At 39.9% G+C, this 10,914-nt stretch overlaps 1 long non-coding RNA gene across 2 annotated transcripts; it reads left to right on the top strand.

Moving 5' to 3' along the window:
• Window positions 1–1,499: 1,499 nt before the first annotated feature.
• On the top strand, window positions 1,500–9,725 carry LOC121919212. 2 transcript variants are annotated; one of them, XR_006101413.1, is made up of 5 exons: window positions 1,500–2,232; window positions 3,527–3,662; window positions 5,349–5,411; window positions 7,442–7,519; window positions 9,455–9,725. It is a non-coding gene; the product is annotated as an uncharacterized LOC121919212 (long non-coding RNA). The 2 variants fall into 2 exon arrangements; XR_006101414.1 differs by having other exon boundaries at window positions 9,458–9,725.
• Window positions 9,726–10,914: the final 1,189 nt, after the last annotated feature.

The following is a 10,914-nucleotide window of genomic DNA, read 5'->3' on the forward strand; positions in this document are numbered from 1 at the left end:
TTAGAACTATATAACACCAATTATGCTAACTGTGAACATTATTTCAAAAGAATTAGAGTTATATTAAGTTATAGACAAACCATTGGGGGAAAAAGGTCAGGTTAGAAGGAGGAGAAAGAAAACGCAGTCTTGTGAAAGTCAACATTAGAAACTGAGTGATATGAATTTCTTTCTCTCCCTCCCCTCCCCGATTCCTACATCGTGTAGAATGTGCACAGCATGGATTTCTTCTCTGAAATGGTCTTCGTTAATTAGATGAGAGTAAACCATGTTCCCTTGTTATTTCACATCTATGTGTTTCTCCATTAAGAGCTACTGTTGACTATTATTGGTTGTGCTGAAACATTATTTTTAATTTTGAGTCACTGAGTAGCACGAATGATTACCCAATAGTTGCTTTGTAGATAAAAGATCAGTTAGTTGAACAGCCTTTAAAGGGTATCATAAGATGAAAATTATAATATGCTAACAAAACAGGTTCTGATAACAAAACAGCTAGAAACGTTGTGGTGTTGGCTATATACTCAACTAGTAACATACACACACCCATCTCGACAAAAACCTGTTCACTGAAGAATTAAGGCACAAAGAAAATACAACACTGAGCAATTCCTACACTCTTTGTCCAGCTCCAGTCCCTAACGTTTGCATTGTGACTTGAGTAAAAAGGAGTAGTGGCATTATGTAACCTGTTACACAAACAATGTACTTATGGGACATGCTTTAACGTTTTAAAGTGGGTTGAATGAACTATTTTAAAGTTTTGCATGCATATATATATATATATATCCCAAATAAACTAAGTGTGATTTTTTCCAAAACTTCTTTTTATACTTTCCTTTTCATTCTCAAAGTTTATTTCATAGTTCTATGTTTCACACTAGTTACTGGGCAAGAGTTCTCTTAAAAATTATTTAGAGCTTTTGTAGCACAGTGTAGAGCCATAACTAAATTCCAATTTGTTTCTGCTTACCCACTTCCTTTATATTTCTCCCCAGGTTTTATCTTTGCATGAAGGTTTGCTCCAGTTTCCATTGTAGAACAAGTTTGGAAACACTCTCTGTGGAAGGATGTTGCCCATTTAACCATCTTTCTAATCAGGTTATATTTTCTGAAGATGTCTATTAGTTTGTTTTTAATCTTAAAAAAGACTCTCAGTCTTTGTTGGGGCATCAATAAGGCTGTGGTAGATAGTTTATTTTTGTTTAATGATGCCTTAAATATATTAGTTGTGTTATTGGGCAAGCTTGACTACCCCTTCTGTGGCAGTAGAACTCAGCAGAACTGGAAGCATAGCAATCCATCTTTGCACCTCCTAAACAGTTATGTAGGACTGGGAAACTTTACTAGGAAGATCTGGAGAAGTGAATAAAATTTCACTGTCATCACCTGGGAAAAAATTGACTTAACCTTTAATTTTTTAGTAACTTTAACCTACAATACATTTTAACTTTTTTCATATTTTTCACATTAACATTTCTCATATTGGTGGCTTTATGAGTAGAAAGTGGTTGATGATAGCAACAAAAGAACAAGAAAACAATAAAGCAACTGTGACTTAGACCAAGAAGAATATGAATGTGCATTTAAAAGTCTCAGGATGAACAGCTTCAAAATTCAGCTTCTTGAGACAAATGAGGTGCCTTTATAGGGTGTCCAATACAAGAAAAGCTGATTGTAAGACTCCCCCCTTCTAAGCTGCTCTTACAACTTGTTGTTTCAAACTATTTAAACCTTAGATCTACGATACTATACCAATGAATAAAAATACAACAAAGAAAATGTCAACACTGCCCATTTCCCTACTGTCTCAAAAAATCATGTATTGTAATAGATTAATAGTATATTTTTTGTATATAATGAGAAATCATTTTTTTAAAAGCCACATTCCACAATGTTATATTTTTCTGAATTTAAAAGTGAACTTTATGTGAGATGGACACTAGACACAGACTTCCTTTTTCCTATACTGTTTTCTTCAACACAGCAATTATTACTCCATACAACTCAATACAAGAGCTTCTGCTAATCATAATATACAGTATTTGCAGAAACCTAGAAGATCCCTTCAAGGTGCAAATGCTGCCTATTCCAGTAGTAACTTCTTTCATTCTATTCTGTCCATATTGCATTAAATTCCAGGTAATGACCTGATTGAGTCCAAAGAGGCAGGGGAGACAGAGGGTGTGCTATTCCCAGCTTTCTGTTGTCAGCCTCTTCCTACGACCTTTGGTAAGTAACTTAACCTGTTGTCCTCAGTATCCCCAGCAAAATGGGAGCCTTTAATGCTTATCTAGTGGGATAACAGTGCTTAATACTTACCTAATGGGATAATAATGCTTACCTATCTACCTCATGAGTGTGTTGTACGGATTAATTAGTTTGTGTTTGTTAAGTGCTGTCGGGAAGGTAAGAAGCACACAACAGAAGGGGTAAGCATTATTACAGCAGAACTGCTAGCTATCTGTCTGTCTATCATAAGTTGTTTGAAGCTTAAGGATATTTTTCATAGGCACACTTTGAGTATCTCATCTGGAATTCTGAAATCCAAAATACTCCAAAATCCAAATTGTCCATGTGAGTGGCTGAGATAGTGACATCTTTGCTTTCTGGTGATTCATTGTATGCAAACTTTGGCCCCATACAGACAGGCTAAAATAAAGCTGCTTCGGGCCACTTTTGGAGGTATGCTATTTAAATGATACATGCGTCCTGAGAGTCCAGAAGCCATGCCAAAGCCACAATTCAGTCCTAAGGACTGGAGCGCAGCTTTAGTGCAACCTCCGGACTCTTAGGACGCATGCATCATTTAAACAGCATACCTCCAAAGTGGCCCAAAGCAGCTATATTTTGGCCTGTCTGTATGGGGCCTAAGTTTTACATAAAATTATTTAAAATATTATGTATAATATTAGCTTCAGGCTATGTGTATAGGGTATATATGAAAAATAAATGAATCTCATGTTTAGACTTGCAATGTCAGACTGAAAAGCTTTTTTTTTTTTAAAGCCAAGAAACAAACTTTAGAGATGCCAGAATTTCCACTCTCTGTTCCCCTTTTTAGGAAATATAATCATTTACATCTTTCAACTTCTGGCTACAAAGAGAATTCCAAGAAAATTCCTGAGACCTGTTAAAATCCAGAGTATACCTCTTAGCCTGGTGTGACTTTTCCTGTTTGAAAAAGGGCCCTCTGCACTTATAAAAATTGGATCTGCACAAGAAACATGATATATTACTGGGCTCTCTACCAGGATTTGGTTGGCTCTAAGACCAGAACTTACATTTCAGGGGAAAACACAGGAATAAAATATAGGATGTAAAGCTTAAAATAAATCCTAACCCCCAAGTCCTGCGTATCAATATCATGCTGTTCTGAAATCTAATAGAGAACATTCTATGTTGTCAAGAGTTTGTCAAGGAAAATGGCATCTGAGAGCAAAGGCAAATCCACATACAAAGCTGACCCATGACCAAACACACTGCCAGTCTCACAACTGTCCTAACAACCCATGTATTTTAACAGGAAACTAACCAGGAAGTCAGATGCTGTTCTCTGGAAAGAAAATGTTCCAGATCCATTGGCATTTGGCCCTTCATCGGCTCTGCAAACGTAATGTTGGCCTATGGGAAATAGATCCAACCAGGGCCCCTGAAGAAAGGTAAAGGGATGTATGATTGATACTGTCAAGAATGGGCTTTTCAAGTTAGCATTGAACTATGCCGAATGGAATGCAGAGTTATTACATATGCTTAGTTTGGCAGTTGTGCTGTTTAGGAGGCAGTGGTTTCTTTGTAAAAGAAGAAATGGGGGTGGAGGGAGAGATGAATTAAAAGAATAATCTGCACAGACTTGGAAGCCTGTGCTTTTGTTCAAAAGCTAGCATTTCCACATTTCTCATGGCAGAATGTATTAAGGCAGCAATTGAAGAAGCTGGCATCTAGCATTTAAGGGGATGGAAACAGGGAACAGTAAACAAAACCAAGGTAGTCTGGGAGAAAAAGGAAAGTACAAGAGAATGGTGGTTTTTCAACCCCAGGACATTAGCTAAACACCACAGCAGCATTCTGGAGGGAAAGAGAAGGGTGTTACTGCCAAAATACCTGCCTCTTGCTTACAGTGGACCTGTGCTATGCAGACTGATATCATTTTAACTACCATGGCTCTATGTTATAATATCCTTGGATTTATAAAAGGCCCATGATAGGTTTCCTTTAGGGTTGTCATAAATTGTAAATGACTTGAAGGCACACAGCAACAACAAAAATGACTTAGAATTCCCAGCAAAAGAGATGTAATGAACATTCAAGGAACCCTGAGAAGAGGGATTGAAATTGGGATACCATGGAAACTATACTTCAGGAAAATTCACCTGTACTGTCTTGCAAATCAATACCTCAACAAATTACACATTTTAAAAATTTATTCAAAAAACAAAATTACATATTCCAAGATTCTGTAGGACAGAACTACAGGACTTAAAGTAGTGTTAAGCTATCATAACCATGGAGCTTATCGCACAGCTCCTTGTGACATGATCAGGGTGTGACGAAAGGGAGCGGGATGTGAACAGAATGGGGCAAAGCACACATTTTATCGCATGTCAAAAATGCCACCGCCACTGGAAGTTCCCATTCCATTCCTGATCTGTCCCAGTGGAAGCGATTTTCAGGAACTGTTCAGAAGTGTTCCTGAAAATTGCCTCCTTTGGGATGGATCAGGAATGGAATGGGAACTTCTGGCAGCGTCGGTGGCATTCTGGCATGTGATAAAATGTGTCCCTTGCCCCATTCTGTTCCCATCCCACTCTCTTTCATCATGCCCCGATCACGTCCCAAGGGGGTGTGTGATAAACTCCCACGTAGTGTAGATACACTCTTAAGGCTGCTGCCACACTGCAGAATTAATGCAGTTTGACACTGCTTTAACTGCCATGGCTCAATGCTATGGCATTCTGGAACTTGTAGTTTGTTGTGGCACCAGAGCTCTCTCAGGTTAAAACATCTCACGAAACTACAAATCCCAGAATACCATAGTACTGAGCCACGGCAGTGTCAGGTTCCATTAATTCAGCAGTGTATAAAATCATAGAATCTTAGAGTTGGAAGAGACCACAAGGGCCATCCAATCCAACTGTAGATGCAGCCTTAGGCCAAGATCCTACATATGTACATAGCTCCACAGTTCTGCTTCCTCCCACCACAGCCAGCTTTCACTTACTGAGGGAACAGGAGGTAGCGGGGAGACTACTGAGACCATGGAAAAGTGACTGGTCTCACCTCAGGTAGGGAGTGAAAGAAATGCAAGTACTATCGAACAGAGTGCACATGTCTTTTCTTTCTCTCAGGAGCCCAGAGCAGCCAGATCTGCCTTGTCTGAATTTCCTCCAGCATCCTTTCCCTTCCCTCTGGTAAGGAGGAGTAGCTAGAGATCTCTCTGTCTAATCCAAAAGGAGACTCATACCTACGTAAATTTCACTAATGAAAATGAAAGTCACTACCAGGATGCCAGTCTTAGTACTCCTGAAAGCAGAACCTTGATGCATATGCTCAATGGTTTACTGCTTAAAATGTCCAGGGTGTTTTAAAAATTCAGCTCAAGTGGCTTGCTTGAGGACATATGGGAAAGATAGAAAGCCCACATAGTTTGCATGCAATATACTGTTTTTCTTCCATTTTACTCCAAAAATGGTATGGTCTCCTGTTATTTAAACTAATTGTTGAGGCTGTTTGAAATACATATGGGAGCTCTGTTTTAATAGGGCTACTTTGACAATATGGGGGTGGTTAGCATAACAAAACTATTACTCTGAGAATAGGGATTGGATTCATCTGTATAGAAACCCAAATCTGGCCTACTGGTCAATCTACTTTCTATTTCTGGGCTAAGCAATCCAACAACCAAGTCATAGACCAAATTCCACTTACTTTCATATTCTCATATGTAGATTTGGTTACATGAGTTTTGCATTTAAGGCTCTGCCAGAAATATACAAAGTGTGAACTTTGACATTTGGGTGGTTCTCCTATACCGATTTGGACTGGGAGGGAAACTCCTTGACCCCTTGTGTTTCCTACTGGGTCCTTTAAGGTTTGCCATAAGGAAGTATTAAATGTTAAGAATTCCTCCATTAAACCTTCAGGAAGCTGTCTGCTTGTTAACCATTACCACACATTTACAAAAAACAGCTGAGGTTAAATATTAAGCTCCTGCAGTGAAGGACACCTGTATTTGCTGGTCCCTTTATGTGACTATAGGGGGAAAGGGAAAAAAGAAGAAGAAGGTTTTACAGCTGTCTAAATTAGCATAATTAAATCCACATCAATTAAAAAATAAAAGAGGGGGGAAAAGCCCTCAATCACCTCTTTCCCCTTCACATGCAGATAGTGGCATTTGTCTAAGGTGCTAAGACACAAAGGGACTTTTCTAACAGCTGAAAATCTGCCTGAAAGGAAGAGCAATCGGATTTGTATATTGTCCCATGGTTCACCTTAAGACTAGTGGAAGTGATTAGTGGTGGCTGTTCTGCCGAAAGGACTCTGGGCCCCATTTTGCATTTCAATTATCCTAGCATACAGGACTGGGCATTGGAGGAGTCCATTTTACAAGGTGCCTTGGCCTCTATTGCTCTTTTATTCCTCTTCACACACACATCCCCTCCAATGGTGCTGAGGTAGGAGGGGAACCATAGACAAAGCCTTGCATTATGATTTGGGTGCTTTCACCAACACCAAATCCCACTTCTTCTCTACCTCCCCATCCCACCCCCACCCATGTGTTTTGTTTTTTTTTACATGGGGAAGCCCCCCTGACCTCCGGACAGCAACAAGGCTGCTCTGTGTGAAGCGAGCAAAAGAGAATTCCTCCAGATGAAAACTGACATGGGGTTCAGGGGTTAATTTCTGGAACAGGCACATTTGCATACAAATGAAAAATGATGGAATTTCTCTTCTCCTAAATTTTCAATGTCATCAGCATCAAACAGCAGTCAGTGCTCCCTTGCTGTTTGAAGAATATTCATTACTTCAGAAGAAGGGGCACCTTGTTTGGTATTAATCTCTCCGCAGGTCAATGACTTAATTTGCTAAACTTCATCTGAAGTGCCATTCACTTTCGGAGTTCTCAGTTATTCTTTGTTATTTTTCATAACATGCTCTTAAAGCTCCTTTTTTAAAAAAGAAAAAGAAAAAATGAAAGTGTAAGGAGATACACTTCTCCAGCAAAATGGAGAGGGGTGGGTGGGTGGGAGGAGGTGGAAATGACATTTTAAAAAAGAATTTCGGTAATCAAATTTATAAACTGTCCATCACCTTTTCCAATTAATTACTATACTAAGCATAAAACCAGTTAGGATTCTATACATCTGCATCTGTATTTTTCTATTCGTACTGTATATTGTGCATCCATATTTTATTTGATTTTTTTATACGTATATCTCAGGTTTTACCCAAGGAGAGCAAGGTGGCAAACATATGGTTCCTTCCTGCTGCTTAAATTTACGGAAACAGCCCTGCAAAGGTAAGTTAGTCCCAAGGTCACCCAGTGTGTTTCATGGCCAAGTGGGAATTCTAATCCATGTCTTCCATGTCTTCCCATATGGTTGAATTAATGTAGGTTGACGCAACTTTAACCATCATGGTGCCATCCTGTGGAATGCTGGGACTTGTAGTTTGTTGTGGCACCAGAAAATATCTAAATATCTCACAAAACTACAAATACCAAACTTCTATAACATTGAGCCATGGCAGCTATAGCAGTGTCAAACTGCATTAATTCTGCAGTGTAGATGAAGCCCTCATCTGACACTAACCGCCACACCACAGTGTCTGCCTATGAGTACAGATTATACATTTTGTTTAGTAAACAAATTGTATAATTGTACATAGGAGGGTATATACATATATGGGTAAATAAATATGTGTATATAGGAGCCAGCGTGGCGTAGTGGTTTCAGTGTTGGACTACAACTCAGGTTATCAAGATCTGACTCCCAACTTGGCCATGAAACTACTGGATGACCTTGGGTGAATCACACTCTCTCAGCCTCAGCAGGTGGTGATGGCAAAACCCCTCTAAAGAAACTTGCCAAGAAAACCTCATAATAGGTTCACCTCAGGGTCTCCATAAGTCAGAAATGATGCGACACACAACAACAATATTAAATAAAAGTGTATATAGGTATACTGATATGTGTTTTATTATAGAGAAAATAAACATTTCCCCCTTAAATGACAATGTCCAAAGGGACATCTGTTGTCTTGGGCAAAAAGATTACTGGCTGTCATGGCTCTAAAAAAAAAAGATAACAACCATAACAGGGATTCATCCCCTAAAGCGAGTCCTAATATCCTTTTGAACTTCTTTCTTTCTGTAGAAATTCTCTCTTTTTTTAAAAAAAAGGCTATGACTGATGATGCACTTAGCACTTCAGGTTGTCACATCATAGTTTTCCACTGTTAGCTTCCCTGTGGGTTTCATCTTTGTTTCTCAATTCAAATAGACTGCCTGGTTTTCAAAGGTTTTCAATATGAAGCTGCTAGACTGAGAACCTAAACCACCACCACCATCATTCATAGCAGTAGCAATTGTAGCTGAAGTAACAATACTGGTGGTAGCAGGAGCAGTAGTATTTTACAAATACATACAATGTACACAACAAATATGTTTCCCCAAGAAGATGCAACATGGAACGTAAATGTCAAACGAAAAAGGACACATGAAGAAAGGGAGCTCGGTATGAAATGAGAGAAGAAAATGTTGATGGCAGATGGGAGGGAGAAGAGAAAGGGAGAGAGACTTGATCTGTTAGCCACTGGCAGCTTTCTGCAAGATTTCCAGATGTCACAACTTGACTAAGACATAAATTAATCATTTGAAATATATATATGCGTGCTCCCCAATCTACATCTCCAGATAGGGTGGATTGCAATTCATATCATCTCTAGACAGCATGCCATATGAGAATGATGGGTGTGTGTGTATTGGCAGACATTATTTCTGGTGTGTGCTGGACTTTCAGACGTGGCATTTGCCCTGCAGAAATAATGCAGCTTGAACTTGCTTTAACTGCCTTGGCTCAAAGCTATGAAATTCTGGAATTTGAAGTTTTGTGAGATATTTAGCCTTCTCTGACAGAAAGTCACAACAAACTACAAATCCCAGGATTCCATAGCACTGAGCCATGGCAGTTAAAGCCTTGTCAAACTGTATTATGCAACCAGGATTGGATCTAGAGCCACCTACAGTGGGCCTCCATTAAGTGCATGATGATGGTGCAGGTAGAATAGAAAGGAGGGGGGCTAGTTTCATCTGATTTCCCCCTGAAATCCAGTTTTGCTGACGTTATGTCCTGAAGGGGTGGATGAGTATCCAGAACAATATGGGAAGTGGTGCTGGGGGATGCAGGGTAAGAAGGAACAAGTGAAAAGGTGCCACCATACTCTTTTCCTTCAGCAGAGGGCCTCCACCATGACACCTACCACCAACGGAAGGGAGTTATATTGACAGAGGAGCAAATCTGGATCCAGCTCATTGGCAGGAAGAGAAATTGGTGGTGGTGGTGGTGGTGGTGGTGGTGACTGGTGGGCATACCTGTGGTGATGCTGAAAGCAATATCCAGTCATTAGCCCTGCAACCCCTTCTTGGTAACACTTCAATCTATCTCCATGAGCTGAAGAAAATGCAGCAGAGATTGAGTGAGAAGAAGCAGGGGAAATGAACTCAGCCAAAGGTATGCACTTTTAAGAAAAAAGTCTTTGGGAAACCATAACAACAACAACAGCAACAGATGGGAAGGTGGGAGTCAGATGAATTTGGGGGCTATCCATAACTGAGCAGCAGTACAATGACACTCTGAAGTTCATCACACCCATTTCCCCCCTATTATGGGAACGGGAAGGGGACACTCAGGGCTGCATGTCACCAAGAAAAAATGCATTTTACTGCACATCAAAGTGTCCTCAAAATGGCCCCATTCCATTCCCTGGTCACAAGCAGTCTCCATTCAGTGCTGAGGCACGCCATTTTGCTTGGCCGGAAGACTTCTGATCCAAACATTTAATGCCCCTTAGCACTGAATGAGTTGACTTGGGGGTGAAGAACAGAATGGGGCCATTTTGAGGACACTTTGGTGTGTAGTAAAATCCATTTTTTCTCAGTGACATGCAGCCTCGAGTGTCCTCTTCCCGTTCCCATAACTGGGGGGAAATGGGTGCGATAAGCTGCTCTGTGTCCCATAGCATCATCTTATTACTGGTCAGTTATGCATGGCTTCATCAGGTTATTAGGTTCAGTCTACTTAAATGTTAACTCTCTAAACTTTGAAGTAGGCCCTCCTTTATATTACCTCTTCTGAAATGGAAAATATAACCCATCAGCTCTCTTATAAGATGGCACAAGACATCTTGGTCCATTTGGTGCTTCATATTACACTCTCTGTCCATCTACCCATTGCTGACCATCATCAAGGGCACAATCCACTAGGAAAATCCTCATCTATGAAGAATATACAGATTGTGTTCATGATATACCTAGAGAGAATGAATGGTCTGGGCAGAAATTAGCTGGCTGGGAGGTTATGGGATCCATCATCCAAACCAAGTAACTTGCCCAAGTTCTGAGTTTTCACAGTTTTATTCTTTTGCCAGCTTCCAGCAGGAAAACTCCAAGGCAACAAACAGAATACTTCAAAGCAGAGATACCCTGTTTAGACAAGGAGCTTTGTGTCGATTAGAATCTCCTTTCACCTAACATCGTATAGTAAATATCACAAGGACATAATTAGAAAATTTGGTACAATATTTAGCCCTAGTCCCTGCGTGCCAGAATTGTTTGACTACTGGGGAATTGGAGCTAGTTTGCATCCCAGTGTGTTCTGAAATGCAAACTTCAAAGAAAATGTTATATCTCCCAAC

Source organism: Sceloporus undulatus, chromosome 1 (genome assembly GCF_019175285.1).
Source record: "Sceloporus undulatus isolate JIND9_A2432 ecotype Alabama chromosome 1, SceUnd_v1.1, whole genome shotgun sequence".
NCBI lineage: Eukaryota > Metazoa > Chordata > Lepidosauria > Squamata > Phrynosomatidae > Sceloporus > Sceloporus undulatus.